The sequence below is a fragment of the Lissotriton helveticus genome, chromosome 1_1, assembly GCF_964261635.1.
Source record: "Lissotriton helveticus chromosome 1_1, aLisHel1.1, whole genome shotgun sequence".
Classification (NCBI taxonomy): Eukaryota; Metazoa; Chordata; class Amphibia; order Caudata; family Salamandridae; genus Lissotriton; species Lissotriton helveticus.
The window spans coordinates 2,042,262,461-2,042,277,344 of record NC_136057.1 but is presented as its reverse complement, the minus strand read 5'-3'; positions in this window follow the sequence as shown (position 1 = coordinate 2,042,277,344).

Here is a 14,884-nt window from a genome sequence, read left to right as displayed (position 1 = left end):
TTTTCAACTAATTTGTGCAAAAGTACAACCTTCTTTATTGAATTTGTTTATTCACAATCTTTTGCTTGATTTTTTAAAACAATCTCATTGAAATAATAATCATTCAATGCATGTGGTGCAATCCAAAAATGTACAATGACCCTCAATGCACTTTAGACCAATTGGTCCTTCATCAGGAGGTAAAGTTCTAAGAAACAGAAGAAAGTAAGTTATTGTTCATGCTCAACCATAAATTATAGTGCCAATGACCCATCAAGTTGAGTGCTAATATTCTTACCAGTATTCCAGGTGTTGTTAAATTCTAAATAATAATACTATGATTCGTCAAGGTGATCATCATGTAAATGATCATCCAACAGAATCTTATCACGCAATCTATTCAATGCCAGAATATGAGTAAAGACTCTTCCACTGGATGAGTTAAAGAATAAAAACTACTATAAATGTATAACAAGTAATATGCGTAAACATTGGAGTCCAAAACAAAAGTTTTCTGAAAAATTTGACATATATTATAATTGTGAGTCCGTCAACAGTTAACCATTCCAGTGTGAAAAATTGTACAATGCATTACACTGCAATAAAATGTCTCTCGCATTTACTGTACCTGACAATACAGAGTGCATGCTGATCATGAACAGTGCCCCAATGGGAATGGCAGCATTGGCACGTGTGCAAGTTTGACTCGGTTAAGGTCATGAAATGCCAAACCGTTATCCAAGTGTAAACCTAAACATCCCTCTGATATATTAATTATCCGACCAATTCGAAAAACCTATGTGCACCTCATCCAAAGTCCACTCACAATAACGAAACAGTGCAACAGTCCTAGATATACCCGTAATATTTCCAAAAATAGCAAAAGAATCATGCATGAACTTAAAAATAATCAAAAATCCGTTTATCACAGACATGCCCTGCTTAACTCATCTAAAAGAAAGTCTCTAATCTCCTACTCAGTGTCTACATTGGGTGCATTGTTAGTTTGTTCTTGATATGAACTCCGTGAAGTAAAAATAGAGAGTGTACAGCTTCTTCGTGGAGCAGTTTTTCATCCGCTATATTGTAATGTGTCAGTTCTCAGAGCCATCTGGGTTTAAGTTAACAGCCAGAGAAACCCCAGTACCCAAAACACATGCCAAAAAAGACAAAATTATACATCTGCATGCTACGTGACTACCGGAAGTGCATACTAAGTCCACAAAAAAATAAAGAGCGAGCAACCCCCTATGTTTTTATTGGGCAATGTATAAAAAATGTAGTGTAGTTATGTTTTACTTAACCGGTGTTATTAATGTGAGTTGGTGATCCAAATGTATATTACAGTCAATTATTCCACCTATATATTACCATACTATAGTTAGATAGCATTGTCTGACAGTAGTAGCATTATATTAATAAAAATCAATTCCAGGTCATTAACCACTTGGATGCTAAGGCCACCTCTGGCTCTTCAATGTAAATGGAAACTCCATGACGAGCTGGGCTCGTCATGAGCGTCGAAGGGGTTAAGATGAATAGACAGTCTTTCACCTCAGTCCAAGTATAGACTGGATTCTGAGGTCAACGACATCAATTTGCCTCCCTGACCCTTTATTTCCTACTGCTACCTTTTCCGTTTCTGTACCTGAGGCAGAAAGCCGGGTGCATTCTCTCACACTCTTCCTTGACACTTTGTTTCCAGTCTTCCCCGCTTGTGCTGGGTGGCAACAGCACCGTGGGGGTGGGACCTGTCTTTTCTTTCACTCCCATTGTAGTTCGGCATACGAGGTGCCGCGGGGTACTGTGGATAGGAGCAGTGGCCATCTTGGGAGGAGTTTTACACGCCCGTCGGCGGACCAGCAGTGCGGCTCTACTTCCACTCCCCCCTGCGAGACCATAAGTTTGAGCTGCAGTTCGTGCTAGGTTGATGCCAGAATCGTACTGCGACGAACTTTGAGGCGAAGGTCTGGGGCCTGATGTGCTGTGGCACTTTTATAAAAATATAAACTGATCTCTTTTATTATTTGCACTGCGCGCTGATTGCTATCGCGCTGCGTATTTTTAATTATTTGCTTGCGCTGAGTGCTAGCGCGTGTCACCGTTTGTCCGAGTGCTGCTCCCTGAACCATCGCGCTGATTTTAAGCTCTAGCTCCGCTGATTGCTGAGTGTTCTTACAATTTTTGGCATAGGCTGTGTCTTTTGCCTCCCTGACAGTCTTTCACCTCAGTCCAAGTATAGACTGGATTCTGAGGTCAACGACATCAATTTGCCTCCCTGACCCTTTATTTCCTACTGCTACCTTTTCCGTTTCTGTACCTGAGGCGGAAAGCCGGGTGCATTCTCTCACGCTCTTCCTTGACACTTTGTTTCCGGTCTTCCCTGCTTCTGCTGGGTGGCAACAGCACCGTGGGGGGGGACCTGTCTTTTCTTTCACTCCCATTGTAGTTCGGCATACGAGGTGCCGCGGGGTACTGTGGATAGGAGCAGTGGCCATCTTGGGAGGAGTTTTACACGCCGGTCGGCGGACCAGCAGTGCGGCTCTCCTTCCCCTCCCCCCTGCGAGACCATAAGTTTAGAGGCGTTTCTCTCCGCGCAGCGGAAGCGCTGTGCCGACGCGCCTATTCCGCGCCAAAGGAGCGCCTAAGGTAAGCCCGTCTGCGCCCATCAGCGTCCCGGATGCGGACGGGTGCGGACGTGGCCTCTTTGTTTTCCTCTGGCTGTTTTTTTTCCATCTTCTTGCCACCATGCGCTCTTATACATCTGCTGAGCTCCTGTCCTTGCGGGGCAAGGAGGCGACTTGCCGCTGCGTTTTTCCGGGTAGGCGGTTTTGGAAAAAGGGCTGCCCTGGCTGCGGCTGGCGTTTGGTCGGCTCCCATGTCGCACCCCCCGCAACTCTGCTGACTTACAATCCTTGCTTTCTGCTCAATACCAGATCTCTCAGTAGGCATTCACTGGATATTTACAATCTGCTGACGGAGCTTAAGCCGTTATGCCTTTTTTTAACTGAGACCTGGCTGGGGGAAAGCTCGGGCCCTGATTTATCGAATGCCATTCGTACGGACTATGTTATCATTAGGAAGGATAGGACCATAGGCAGAGGCGGTGGGGTCGCTCTGGTAGTCGACAAGCGTTTCTCTTGCGCCACTCTTTCCACTGACAATATTGCGGGATGCGAGTCCCTGGGTTTAACCCTTTCTCTGTCTCCCCATCAAGCTTGTGTGGGGCTTTTAATATATAGGCCTCCGGGACCCATAGGCCTCTTTTTTGAGGAACTACAGGCTGTTCTTTCGGTATTGTGTCTAAAATCAAAACACTGTATACTGTTGGGAGATTTTAACTTACACATGGATGTAGGGAGCGATACTGATGTTGTTAAGTTGTGGGACATTACAGCTCCTTTAGGGCTGGTACCCTATGTCTCTGCTCCCACGCACAACAAAGGGCACACTCTCGATCAAGTTTTATCTACAGTTTTGATCAGCATGCCCCCCCCCGATTTCTGTCTTATGGTCTGATCATTATTTAATAAATTGTGTTATCCCCCCAGTCACCACTTCCTCTTCAAGACCGTTGGAAGGCTCTAGAGGTACTGCGCAGGCATTTCACCGGGTGTCCTCTGAAAGGCTAGTATCTGCACTCTCCTCACACCCTTGTCAACTGTCTGGTAGTTTAGAGGAGGATTTGGACTTGCTACATAGGTGGCTCATTGACAGATTTGAGGAGTTAGCTCCCATGGTAATTTCCAGTAAAGCCAGCAGGCGTGCTTCTGCCCCGTGGTTCACTCCCTCTCTCGGTGAGTTGCGTAGAGAGTGTAAAAAAGCCGAAAGGGCTTGGCGTCGCCTGTATGATCCCAGTGACAAACACAAATACAGGGAATTAACTAGTCTCTATCACCGCCATATTATGGCTGGGAAAAAAGCCTATTTTGACAAAAGAATAGAGGATGCGGCGAATATGAGTAAAGAAATATTCCGGATTGTAAAAGATTTCAACTCCCCCACCTCGATTCTGCCTGCTCACTCCCATACCGAAGCCTGGGTTTGTCAACTTGCCCTCTTTTTTGCCCAAAAAATTAAAGCTATTCAAGACTCTTTCATTTCCCCGAGTTTAGTAGCTGTACCTGAGATCAGGCTTTCTCAGTGTCTCACCTCGGGCGTGGAAGGCCCTTCTCTCTCTGAGTTTCCAGCTCTGTCTCTCCCTGCCTCACTTGATTTTTTTATCCAGCTGAAGTCTGGCTCTCCGCAGGATCCTTGTCCCGCAAAATATCTTGGAAGAGTAGCCCCTGCCATAAACTCCTTGCTCAACCCGGTGCTCAATATGTCCTTAAGCACTGGAGTGGTTCCCCAGGCCTGGAAACACGCCTTGATCCTGCCGCTTATCAAGAAGCCCAATTTGGACCCTTTGGTCCATGCAAACTATAGGCCGATCTCCCTTCTCCCGGCTTTGGCAAAGGTGGTGGAGAAGCATGTTCACATCTTCCTATCTAACTTCATTGAGAGTAATAATATTCTACACGACACTCAGTCGGGTTTTCGTGCCAATATGAGTACGGAGACCGCTCTTCTTGAAGTCACCGATGCCATCAGGGAAGTATTGGACACTGTAGGAAAGGCCATATTAGTTATGCTGGACTTGTCGGCGGCTCTCGACACCGTTCCCCACGACATTCTCCTTTTAAGACTCTGGGAGATCGGATTACGTGGAACGGTGTTGAAGTGGTTTGAGTCATTTCTGGCCGGGCGCCGGCAAACGGTCTGGGCGCCACCTTTCTCCGCCGATGTGCCGCCAATGGAGGTGGGGGTGCCTCAGGGCTCTATCTTAAGCCCCACCCTTTTCAACATCTATATGGCCCCTCTGGCGGCAGTGGCGGAGTCGTTCAGTGCCCAGATCGTATCCTATGCTGATGACACCCATCTCCTTTTCACCTGCACAAAGGGTTCTGACTTTGATGGCATGTGGATCAGAAGCTGTCTGGGGGCGGTCTTTGACTGGTTTAAACAGCACAGTCTGAAATGTAATTCCGATAAATCGGAACTGCTTTTCTTTTGCTGCTCTTCTGATTCTAGATGGAAGGCCTGGTGGCCTCCGGACATGTACCCTCCGGCAGACGCCTCTTCCAAAGCAAAGAACCTCGGTTTCCATATTGATGATGGCCTTTCTTTTGGGCCTCAGATTCGGGAACTTACAGGGAAATGCTTCGGCATTTTGAAAATGCTAAGGAAATTCCTCCCAATCTTGTCTTTTGAGCATAGAAAGATTACTGTGCAGGCATTGATAGGCTCACGCTTGGACTATGCGAATGTGCTCTACCTGGGTCTGCCAAAATTTCTTTTGGCGCGCCTTCAGGAGGTGCAGAACTCCGCTGCAAGGGCCACCTATGGCCTTCAGCGGAGAGTGAGTGCTTCGGAGTTGCTTAAAAAGCTCCACTGGCTTCCTGTCTCTAGACGGATTACTTTTAAAGCACTAACTCTTGCCTTTAAGGCGCTACACCATGTAGGGGCCAGTTATATTAGGAGGCGCCTGACCTTCTACGTGCCTTCTAGAGCTCTGAGATCGGCCTCTTTGGCTATGGCCTCCGTTCCTTCCATCCGGCGGGCTAGAATTGGAGGACAATCTTTCCGATGTCTGGCGCCTCGTTGCTGGAATTCTTTGCCCGTCTCCCTCAGAAAAATCAGTAATTTACTGGCTTTTAGGAAGGAGCTGAAGACATGGCTTATTACTCATTGATTTTCTTGTTATGCCCTGCATCTGCCCCGGTCTCTTTTTTTCTCGTTTTTTTGTCAAAGCGCCGGGACACTCCTAGGAGTAGCTGTGCGCTATAAAAGACCCGTTTTAACATAACATAACATAACATACGTATAGTGATCCCAAATGTACTTCCTCATAAGTATGCTTATGAATATTTATTAGAAACACATGAATACCATCCTGGAATTCAATCCAGTTGGTATCATAGTTTTATTCATTTGATCCAGTACAGTTCTCTACTGAGTAACATCTTCCTATTTTCTACATCTTCTCTGACGGGTACATGTTCTAGAACAACAAATCTTAGTTGACTGATGTTGTGTTTAGCCACCATATATTTCTCATTTTCATCCTGATATAACTCTATGTTCATTTATTCTTGCTTAGATTTTTTGCTCTGTTTTCCCTACATATGCTAAGTTGTAAGGACATTTGAGCATCTCTACTACATTCTTGGATTCACAAGTCATGTTTATCTTCTATTTGATTTTGGTGCTCCTAGATGGGTGATCGATCACTGATCCCTTTATTATATTATTGCAGTTAGCACAATTTTACCACGGAATGGTGCCCTTGTAGGTTTTCATTTTGTTTGTTGCATTTTTAAAATGAAATTTTTTGATTGTTGATATGCAAACATGGATGTTTGATTCAATATGCCTTTCAAGTCAGGTTTGGACTGTAACGTTGGCCAGTGTTCAGTATGATTCTTTAAGTTGAGAATGAGTCCTTGTTTATTGATCAGTAACTCTTGTCTACTTCTCTTTTTTGCTCTTTGTATGGCATCCTCAATAATGTTGGATCGATAATTTCTCTTTTTATTTTTTTCACAGATCATAGTTTTGCCCACGTTATATGTCTCAGAATCAGCAGTTATTCTCCTTATTCATAAAAGTTGTGAATAAAGTAGATGTTTTTTCAGAGAAAATTGATTAAACTTTGTGAAATGTAACAAAATATTTTGATCTGTTAGTTTCACAAAAATGTCTGTTGCTATCTGCTTGTTGTTCATAGTTACCCTGACATCTATGGAGGTAATCTGTGTTTTTCTTGTATTTCATGAGTGAGTGTATGCGATTTTCAATGGTATTCACCTCTGTTATAGCATCTTCCTGTTCGATTTTGGTTCTTTTCCACATCACAAAGATGTCCTTGATGAATCTCAGGTAAATCTTCACATTATTGATCCATTTATGGTTCAAATAAACATATTCCTCCTCAAACATTTGGATTACAATATTTGCATATCAAGGAGCTGCACAGTTTCCCTCTGAAGTTCCTGTCATCTGTATATAGAATCTCTCGTCACACTGAAAATATCTATGATAAAGAGTGAAATGCATTAATTCCAGTAAAATAGCTTCAAATTCTCATCCAGAGTGGAATTGATTAATGCCTGTTCTATAGCAGTCAAACCTAAATTGTGTGGTAAGGATGTGTACAAAGACTGAGGGGGTCATTAGGATCTCGGGAGGATCGCCACCGCCCGCATGACAGTGGCGATCCACCCAAGATCCGTCCCCACCCGCCACCCATTTCCCGCGCCATATTACTTTGGCGAGAGGGACCACGGCGGACGGAAATACCGTCCATCGCTTTTCCGCCTGGTCGACAAGTCGAGCGGGTGGGAAAGAGTTTAATATGGCGGTGGTGTCTGCTAGACACCGCCATCCATATTATGATAGGGGTGGGAACATGCCTTTCCATGGCGGCATTGCCGCCACGGAAAGGCATGCAGGAATCTTGTATGGGGGCCCGTTGTGGGCCCCCAGGGACTCTGGGGTGTGGGGGGTGCACCTGGGGGGTACCTATTTCATTGTACACTGTGGCAGACACTGCGCAGTGCCTGTCACGATGTGCAATTAAAGGCACAACATGCATTTTTGGCAATGCGGCGGGGGGTGCTTTTAGCACTGCCCACCGCACTGTCAGAAATACGGGATGCACCCGCCAGTGTGGCGGGCGCATCGTAATGGGATGTGTGGGACCGCCACACCCTTAGCGGGCGGTCCCATTTCCCACTGGTATGGCAGGCGGACAAAGTCTGCCCGCCATACTAATGAGCCCCCTAATGTCTATGGTGCAAAGTAAAGACATTTACTGGTCCTCAATAGGGATGTATCTCAATGTATTAAGAAAGTCCATGGTATCTTTTACGTACGCCCGCATGCTTTGCACTCTGGATTGCAAATATTGGTCTATTTACTTCCCTATAGGTTTATGTATTGATCCTCTCATTGACACTATGAGTAGGAATGATGTTTTTGTAGTTCCTTATGTATTTTGGACAACATATAGAATGACAGGATCTGTGGATGTGCTTGCATCCACTATTGTCTGCCTTCATTGTTAATTCCTCTTTCCAAGGCCATCTTCAGTAAGGCATCCAATGTTTTCACACATTTTTTGTAGGGTTCTCTTCTATCATTATGTATGTTGAGGTGTCTATGATATGTTTCCTTATACTTTCTCCATAGAATTATTTGTCCATGATAGCCAAGGCCCCTCCCTTGTTTGGCATGCAGAATTGTATGGATTCATCCTGGACCATTTGTTTGATGAACGCGCGTTTCTTGTTTGTCAAACTTGAATGTGTCCATTTCTTTCTGGAAATTGTGTTCTTGATCTCAGTTTTCACCAATATTTCAGATGTATCTATAAGCTTATGGCTCATGGGAGTTTGAAACAGACTTTTAGTTTGCAAATCTTTTAATGTACCTTTGTCTTTTTTTGTTTTCTGCTCACCTATGATGTTAACAAAGAAATAATGTAATCATAATGTTCTCATGAATTTGTAAAAGTAAACTTTGATCTCCAGCTCAGTAGAGTTAGATGCAGGTGCAAAAAAGGTTAATTTTTGAAGGATATTGTAAACTGTTCATTTGGTTGTTTGATATGTTTATCACTAGGCCATCAGTAGTTAACTCTTGGTCTGACTCCTGGTTATTCTGCTAGTTTCTTTTAGCACCTTGTCCCCTTCTGGTTTTGTGGTTGACGTGGGACTTATTTGCAAAAAAGCTGTTTTGGTGGATGTACTCAGGTGGACATTGATGCCATCTGTGAGGTATTATTGGTGGTGTTAGATGTTTCCCTCTGCAATTCGCGGGGGTTCCCTTGTATTGACCTCTTCATTGCTAGTGGACGAATCAGTCTCCGTGGTTCATGACATTGGTTTTGCCTGTCTCCTTTTTGGATATTTTTCAGCCAAGTTATATATCTCTCCTAGCTTGTAATCAATGGTATCTCAATTGAATTACATTATTTTTCTATCATTGATATCTGACATGTAATGTTCCTGTTGAAAATAATATAATTTATGATTTTGTCCTAATTTTCTGATTCTGTTTGTTTTCTGATTTATGTTTTAGGTGTGTGATCCCTATGAAAATGTTTTCCAATATTTTTGATAATTCTTCTATGATAATTAAGATTTAATCCAGCAAACATTTATTTAAAATTGTATACTATCTCTCAGTGAATCTTTGATTATTGTTTACATATTGTAGGCCTAAGTGCAATTCTTAATCCCCTGGGTATCCTTTGTACCTTATAGTCTTTAATTGAGGTTGTCCAATGCAGTTGCTGGCTTATTTCTTTTTTGACATATATAATTCGTTGTAGAACATTCCTTTTGATTGTTCCTGAATCTTTTCTGATTATTTCAAAATCACTGATCAAAGAATACATTTTTTGAGCTTCATCGATAGAATATCCTAGAGTTTGAGCTCAATTCTCTATTAGGTTAGATATATTTTCAAATGACATTTTTCTTCTGGTGCCTCTGACTGTTCACCAGAATCTAAATGTAACTGTAGAATTGATATATTCAGTGCACTCCACCAGTTATATCATAAATTTGACAAACTGTCAATGTTCTTGAGGTGCAAAAGAGTACAACCATCTAGTGCAGGTGTGAACAAAAACTGAATAACCACACTGTGATAATCTGGCGCTGTGTCACCTTTTGCATACCCACTTTGTCCACTTGTGAGTTACATCACCTTAAATCTTTAGTTCACAATAAAATGAATCGCTTTTAACCTAATGTGTTTCAAAGGCACAACTTCCTTTATTGAATTCATTTACTCATGTTCTTTTGGTTGATTTTAAAAGAAATATGCTCACTGAAATAATAATAATTCACTGCATGTGGTTCAATCCAGAAATATACAATAATCCTCAATGCATTTCTGACCTATAGGTCCCAGTAAGTTTTAAATATAGTAGTGCACTGCCAACTTGACAATGGTGGGTTGCATCTTGCAGGGAGAATCGGTAAATGTGTAAATGTGTAATATTTTTGAAATTATAATGATAACCAGTTGCTAAGGGATGTCCTTTAGCATATCTATGTGTGTATGTAATGGGAAAGGATATTCAGTTGCAATTTTCACACCATTTTATAAGGTTACTTTTGTATACCTGATTGCCTATCTGCTTACGTGATATTTAGGCCTGAGAGTTTTCCACACTCCGTGGAGCACGCAGAGTTCCCAGAAAGTTTGCTCCGCATTGTGAAGTAGATTTCCCTGCTCAAGCTTGCCAATGTTAAGTTGGTGAAACGGTGTGGGTGGGTGTTGCACTCTGTACCCCAAGTAAATCAGTGTACCTCGCTGTGTGTGCAAAGTTGTATTAATGCCTGCTAAGCATTGATCAAATACAATGTAAGTGGCCTTACCCCAAATTGGTGGTAGGGACTACAACCTGCACTATTTGATCTCAGCAGTGCCTCCTGACAGATCTCATAAAGAGTTGATTCCCTGGAACCCTTGACGAAGGGACCAGAGTGTCCCGAAATGCATTGGGTGGACATGAATTTGTTGAATATTATTATGTTTTGATCTAAAATGTGATGCGTTTGTGTAAAAATGTTTTGGGGGTAAAGACAAGTTTGAATTAACACGCAATGAAATAAATGTATGTAATGAAGAAAATGAATAATTTGTAAAGTGTTTCAATTTGATTAAGTAGTGCAGGTTGTAGTCCCTACCATCAATTTGGGGTAAGGCCACTTACATTGTAATGTTAAGTTGGTGAGCATGAGTGAGGAAAATCCAATGCTAGACCACCTCTCAGAGAGATTTCTCAATGCAGGTGGTGGCGGGTGGACGTGACAGCTCACGTTGAGAAACTGTCTGTTCGCGTTGAGGAAGCTGCGGCTCGAGTAGAACATCTACTCGAGCAGCAGAAGGAAGCAGAGCCCGCTTGCACTGCTCATGATGCCATTTGCACTGCCTTTCCAGCATGGAAAAAAACACCCAGTGCTAAAAATCAGTACGTACAACACAACCTAATGCACCCTGCCGCTTGCAGAACTTTGCATAGGAGAGTTTTTCAGTCGCGGAGAACTCTGTGAACTCTGTCCAGGCCTAGTGATATATCACTAGCCACTCTATGAAATTTTAGTTGCATTCTTTTTTTGTTTATTAGAATGCTATTTCTCTGAGATACAGCAATTTAGCACAGCTAGTGCGAAACAATTCCCAGGAAAAACATATTTGGAAAAGAAAGTAGGATGGATGCTTGTGTTTAATCTAGTGGAATATCAACTTTCAAAGGAGGACCTCAACATCCTTTCTGTTCAGACTTTCTATTACCTTACAGCTTGATTAGGATCTTCAAGACTTCCTCCGTCCATGTGGGGTAGTGCTGTTTCAACAAAGCACTAAGCTGACATAAAAGGGAACTTAGTTGAAAAAGAGTGGATAAGGAAAAAGGTCAGAGGGAGAGGAATGGTTTCCAGAAATGTGTGCAGAAAAATGTCTAATTTAAGATGTTGCAGATATTCATTCTCTGAATTCTGTTGTAACGGAAGTGACTGTAGGGTTGTGAGACTATGTGCACTTGGACCCTTGTGGTTCTGGATAGACTCAACAGAGGAATTATCTAATTTGCTGGGAGGTGTTAAGGTGTGGTTATTAACAGTTATGACATAATAAGAGTGCAGTGTGTGACCGTATTCTGTGGAATGAAGACGTCAATTGCAGAGCTCTGTTTATTGCATATTCCTTTGCATTCTCCTGGGCTAGGGAGGGCAATACATCTGGTGACGAGTAGGGTATACGTACCCTGAAGAAATGGTACTGTTGTCCCTTACAGTTTGCAATGGTACAGTAAACTGCTTGTGCATGCCACATGGGCCCAAGTTGATGCAAAGCAGAGTGAAGTTGGCACATGTCAAGTCGAAGCTGTGATCCAGCCCAGACACAGCTTTTGGAGAAGCTGAATTCCCTACAGAAGAGCACATCTGTTTGTGAGGCCAAAAGAAGAGGTAGTGCGCTGTGCCCTAACACTGAGCCATCAACCATGCAAACAAATGTTAAATACAGTGACAACCAGGTACGAGAAATGAAACCTTACTCACTGGTGAAGATCGACAAAACGCCTCACAACCTCAAAATTGGGCGAGACAACCCAAGTGCAAGCATGGTTAGTTAGTGGTCTTCTGACTTCTGACTTTATTCACAATCCATATGTGATTTTTAGGTAGAGGATGATATAATGAATAAAACATCAAATGTAGCTGTGCAAGAAATGTGCTGCAATGTTGTAAAACTGACAACCAAAAAAAGATTAACAGCATGACTATTATCCAATATGGAAAAGCATAAACCTGAACAGGGATTATTTCGAAGCAGGGAAGGCATGAATATCAATAGGTCATCGCATGCATTTGGGGAAGAGCATCAATTGTTTAAATAGGACAAAGTCAGAGACATTTGTAGAGGCAAAACCTTTGAGAAGTCTTGTGAATTATAGTTAAAATGGTAAGCACTGATAAAAAGTAAATCAGTGTTGAGACTGTATAATCAGAACTTAAATAAGAAGTTTGGGATGGCATAGCTTGGTGCCAAGAAGACTGGCAGTGTGTTAAAACAGCTCTGCGTACACTGGATCAAAGTTTTTAAATAAAAATGTGCTTAAAAATTGAAACAAGTGAATGCAATTCTTTCCTCAGTGCCACGCAGTACACGGAAACGCTGAGAGCGTTCCTTTTCATCTTGGATTACCGCGCCGCGAACAAGTTTTTGAATGAGGTCAGTCCACCTGCATTCGAAACATATACTTGCAAATGAGCAATGAGGTGGGATTTTTAACATTGACATTCGGTCTCTTCTCGTTCTTTTAGATTCGAAAGTTCGGCAACCACGATACGACATGTAAGTGTCGGGCACACTTTTATTTGTGTTGCGTATAATCACCCGGTCACACGTGTTTCACAGACACTGCACGTGGCACCATTTAGACTTGAGTTTTCTCAGGCACTAGGAGACACGCACATTTACATGATGATTTGTAATTGAGAATTGAGCATGTTAAACATTGATCGACGTTGCACATGGTAGATGAATGCTTATGTTGTTTATGTCTTAATTTTGAATTAACAGTGGTGCTCCCTGAGGAAGGGCTGTTCTTTTGCCCGAAATGCATAGGAGAAAACAAGGCAACAATGTCTGAATGAGCTTAAAGATATGCAAACATTTTAATAGAATGATATAAGAATTTCATAAGATATGGATTTATGATTTTCAATTCAGTGAATAAAAGAAAGACTGTAGTAATTCATTGAACTGTGTGGAGTCCTCGATTTCTAATTCAGAGGAACCAGCATCTGAGTGCCCAAGCGGATGTAACTATTGGATCATTCGAAGCACAGCATACATTCTAGAGGTATGCCTTGAGACCACTAGTTCCTGGGATACCGTACAGTGACCAACATGTCTGAGGGCAGCCTAACACCTGAGAGGTGGGAAGAAAATCAGTGGCTAGCGATTAGAAAATCTTTCTTATAGAAGTGGAAGGGTGCCTGTGCTGCCTTGATCTGATATTTTTATCTAGTAGGCGTCCATCTACTACTGGAATTCTGAGGACTGAGGATCACCACAAGAGTGAAGAAGGCAGCAGCAGTGAGTAGTTGGGAAACAGAGCTATTGGAGACTACTGCTCCAGCACACACTGAGGATACAGGAAAGTACTTACCATTGATTGCCATTTAAACAGAGACCCATCCCATGGCCATTTCCTAGTGTTGGAGGCCATTTTTAATTGGGAATGCTACATTTGATGTTGCCACCAGTCATGAAGGGTGCTGCTATCCTTTGTTCCCCCCTGATGTCACACATAGCTAAACACTCAAAATAGAAACAACAGCTCGATTTGCTGGTGAACAGCAATCACTATATTAAATTAAACCCTTTAATCTCACAGCCCTGGAATGCCCATGACTCAGTAATAGAACTACAAATGGAGAGAGACATGTTCATCATCAACTCTGGGAGGGATATCGATTTATCCAAACAACATTGAGGCCTAATTTGAAGAGTTAACAGCTTTACATGTCAGGCTTCTTTGAATCTTGGAAATGCTGGTTGGTTATCTACAAACCTAACTCCATGACCCCAATCTGGGTATGGCGCCTTTCACTCAGATTCCATCCTCACCAAAGTAAAAGCCACTAAAACATCTATAGAAATAGTGAAACAAGCAATGGTGTACACTGTCAAAGAATTATAGAATATGTAGTCAGAACTGACTTATTTTAAAAACAGATCTGGATAATGCAGATAAAAAGATCATAGAAGTGGAACATTGAATAATTTGAATGCCAGACTGTAGAATGAAACTAGTGCATGTCCAGTGCAAGGTCACAGACTTAAAGGATTGCAGCCTTAGCAATACCCTTCCCATTAATGGAGTCCGAGAAAAAGAAGGAGGATCAGACCTCAAAGCATTCCTATCTAGTTAGAAAAATGACCTGCTGAAAATAGAATTCGACCAACAGCTGGAATTTTAAAGAGCACATATGTTGAGAGCATGCTGAGAAGAGACTCTGGAGTCCTCATGACCAATGGTGGCCTGTCTATTTTGCAAGGCTCAAATGTGCAGTATCCTTATCTCTTTCTGGCAACATTGTCCTTATCAATACACACAACACTTGGTCAGCATAATAGCAGATTGTTCGATGGACACGGCCATCATCCGAAAGACATTTTTACCTCCTTATAAAGTATTAAAACTAAGAAAAATAAGGTATGGCCTGCTAAACCCTGCAACAATGGTAAATGTAAATGATGATTTGACAAGTGAATTTATGGGTCACATTTAGAAAGGTTACTAGAACCTTCTGATTCTCAAGAGATGGTACGAACAGTC